Source organism: Primulina huaijiensis, unplaced genomic scaffold (genome assembly GCF_012295235.1).
Source record: "Primulina huaijiensis isolate GDHJ02 unplaced genomic scaffold, ASM1229523v2 scaffold34285, whole genome shotgun sequence".
Classification (NCBI taxonomy): domain Eukaryota; kingdom Viridiplantae; phylum Streptophyta; class Magnoliopsida; order Lamiales; family Gesneriaceae; genus Primulina; species Primulina huaijiensis.
Window position 1 is genome coordinate 19303 of NW_027358011.1, and position 3639 is coordinate 22941.

The following is a 3639-nucleotide window of genomic DNA, read 5'->3' on the forward strand; positions in this document are numbered from 1 at the left end:
CCGTTTGATAACCTGTATAAGTGGCTAATTTGTGTTAAATTCAGATTTAGTACCGTGATTGGTACGCTGACAATGTATATGTGTTTGTGTATGGGCCCGTTACAATTAACTGTATGGCAGATATTATTAATACTAGATGCAGCCCAAGACAAATTATATGCAATATCTATAGTGACATGTAGTACACACACATTTTACCGAAATAACCTCGAAGCCCTAGCATTTATTTTAACATTCACCGACAAATCTCATTTATCTTCTTTCCGCAGCCGTAAATGGGAATGCAGCATCCATGAAATTCCTGTAAAGAACAACACTCGAAGCCATCTACTATTTTCTTACAAAGGGTTAGATACTTTCGTATCCATCATTTTTACAGAGATCCGATTATTTTGTTTGTGTTCTTTCCAAGGCGAAGGAGGAAGAACCTACTTTGTTCACTTCTCTGTATTTGTGTTGGTTTCGTTACATTTTCGTAGTATATTTACTTTATTTTTATGGATTTTTTTTTGTACAGATTATATAATTGTTGCGATATAAGTTTTTATATGGTGTTCGTGTTTTTAGTAGACCATTTGAAATGGTTTGAACTTGTGGCATAAATCTTTCTGTCATGGCTGAAGTACATCGGCACATCGCAACATTTGTAGCAGTATACCAACATTTGAGCAAGTCCTTCATGTTCTTAGTGTTGTTAACACGTTTCTTTACGAAGTTTGTAGCACGATCGTCTCGTAGATACCGTAGAAGAGATCGTTCTTACAATGTTACTGGGAGAATACCTGCTCAAATCAACCATCTACATAGGATTATTGAATTAGGAGATGTGCAGTGTGTTTCGAATTTGAGAATGGATCGTAATGCATTTGCACGTCTTTGTTATTTGGTAAAAAATGTGAGTGGCGTAGTGGATTCGAGATATGTTCGTATTGAGGAGAAGGTGACAATGTTTTTATCTATTTTAGCACATCACAAGAAAGTTAGAGTGATTGGTCATGATTATTTACGAAGTGGACAAACAGTGAGCTCTCATTTTCACGAAGTACTCTGTTCGATTTTGAAACTACACCCCCTACTACTTGTCAAACCACTTCCTGTGGATGAGAATTGCTCCAACAATACTTGGAAATGGTTCAAGGTAAGTGTCTTTACTCACTATCACCATTTGTTTGCTTCCATTGTAAAACTCATTAGTTAGACGTCATGCATTTAAATTCATGATCTGAAGACTAGCAACCACAAATGTTTTTGCGACTAATTTGAAGTATATGAACAACATACATAATAGGGTTGTTTGGGTGCATTGGATGGAACATATATAAGTGTCCAAGTACCAAATAAAGACAAAGCGAAATACAGAAATAGAAAAGGAACAACAACAATAAATGTTTTGGGGATATGCAATCGTGACATGCAGTTTATTTACGCACTAACCGGATGAGAAGGATCAGCGGCAGACGCTCGTGTCTTACGTGATGCAGTTAATCGCCAAAATGGGCTAAAGATTCCCAGAGGTTAGAACTTCTCTGTCATAATTTTAGTAAGGAGTATAAATATGTTTTTGGTTATGTTTCGTTACATGAACATGTTTGATATATTATTTTTTTTCTTTACGAATTTATTCTTTAGACAATTTTTTGGTATAGTTGTAATAGCATTTAATATTTATTTATTTAATATGTCAAGTTTTAATTAGTAGTCAATGAAATAATATTTCTCGCACATTATTTCATAATGAGATTAGAAATATAATTTTTTTGGTAAGTCACTTTTGTATTTTTTTTATTTGTTGGTGCTAACTTGTAATACTATTTACAAATAACAGGTTGTTATTACTTGTGTGACAATGGCTGCCCAAACGTTGAAGGATTCTTGACACCGTATAGGAGAACTCGATACCATATGGATCAGTGGGTGGGCGGTTCTTTTGCACCCCAGAATTACAAAGAGTTTTTCAATTCTAAACATTGTCATGCTCGTATTGTTATTGAAAGAGCATTTGTGTTATTGAAAAGATGATGGGCTATTCTTCGTAGCCCATCGTTTTACCCCTTGAAAGTTCAGAATCGTATAGTAATGGTTTGCATTCTGCTACTTAATTTCATTCGCTCCGAAATGGTAGATGACCCTGTAGATGTAGATGATGAGTCATATATTGAACTTACAGAAATCGGAGTTTTTGACTTCATTGGCAATGTTGAATCTTCTCCTGCATGGGACACATGGAGGGAAAACGTAGCACTGTCTATGTACCATAGTAACTGAGAAATGATGTTGTTCATGTATTTTTCTGTATTTGTGCTATTTTAGAAAATATGTGAAAGGGTGATGATTTATGTTTTCTGTTGTGATTGACGTTTAATGTCTTTATATTTCTGATATGTAAAACTTGATGTTGGTTGTGTATTTTAATAAATTTATGTATGGTGGTTCAATTTTTCGACTAAAATTTTATACGTAAATAATTATGCATTGTACAGGGATTATTATAAATTGTTCTAGTCATCATGGATATTAGCTCACCTATTGCTACTGCAACTAGCACCGCTAAGAAATCTGAGAGAATTCGCCGAGTGTGGACACAGAAGGAGGATGAATTCCTCATTCAGGCACTTAAAGAATTAGTCAATGCTGGATGGAAGAGTGAAAATGGGTTTCGCTGCGGATACTTGACTGTCTTAGAGAAATCTATTGCCAGGCTTTTCCAAACACCAATTTACGAGGGAACCCACATATTAACTCAAAGATACATGTCTGGAAAAGGACTCATGGTTCTTTGCTAACAATGCTTAGCAGGAGTGGAATTGGCTGGAACGAAACAGAGAAGAGGATTGAAGCAACTGACGAAACGTGGGATTCATTTGTGAAGGTAATGCTCTCTTGCAATTTGTTCTTGTTGTATTGTTTATTTACTTCATAACTAGGTGCAGTGTCCAACTCCATTATATTTGTCATTTAAATTTTAATTTTGTACACTATTTAATCTACAATATACAATAGGCTGACAGCAGTGTTCGTACATGGCGTTACAAAACATGGCCTTATTTTCCCGATTGGTGCGAAATATTTGGAAACGACCGTGCAACGGGACAACATGCTGAGAGCTTTGCTGAGGCCCTTCAAGGAGTACTAAACATGACTGATGATAATGATATTGTGCCCCAAGAAAAAATTGGACCGAATATTTTTTTTCAGGAGACTGAGGAAGTAGGTGAATCCATGTCGGTGTCAAATGCTCCATCTTGAACAAAGTTGGTAGTAAATCAAAGAACACTAAGAAACGGAAGAAGCATTCAGAAGGTGAAGAGCTATTCATTGATGCCATTAACAATTTCACTGAGATGGCAAGATCTACGATGAACGAATTTGTGAAGTGAATTGGCGTTGAGTATGATACAGTAAACGCAACAAAGGATGTGTTTGCTGTGCTAGAATCAATCCCTGAACTATGTGCAGATGAAATTGTTGCTGCTGCTGCATTGCTAGCAGAAAAGCCAAAGCAACAGAATCTGTTGTTTAAAGCTCCTCAACATGCAAGGCTGAAGTTGGTTCGAAGGCTACTTAAGGAAGACATAACTAAGAAGAACGTAGTTTAAATCACATTTCATACATTCCACTTGACGAAGGTTCTGAAATGGG

The 3639-nt window shown here is 36.0% G+C and overlaps 1 pseudogene; it reads left to right on the forward strand.

Annotated features, from left to right (window-relative positions):
- The first annotated feature begins 261 nt into the window (after positions 1 to 261).
- LOC140968250 (uncharacterized) lies at positions 262 to 2449 on the forward strand (annotated as a pseudogene).
- Positions 2450 to 3639: the final 1190 nt, after the last annotated feature.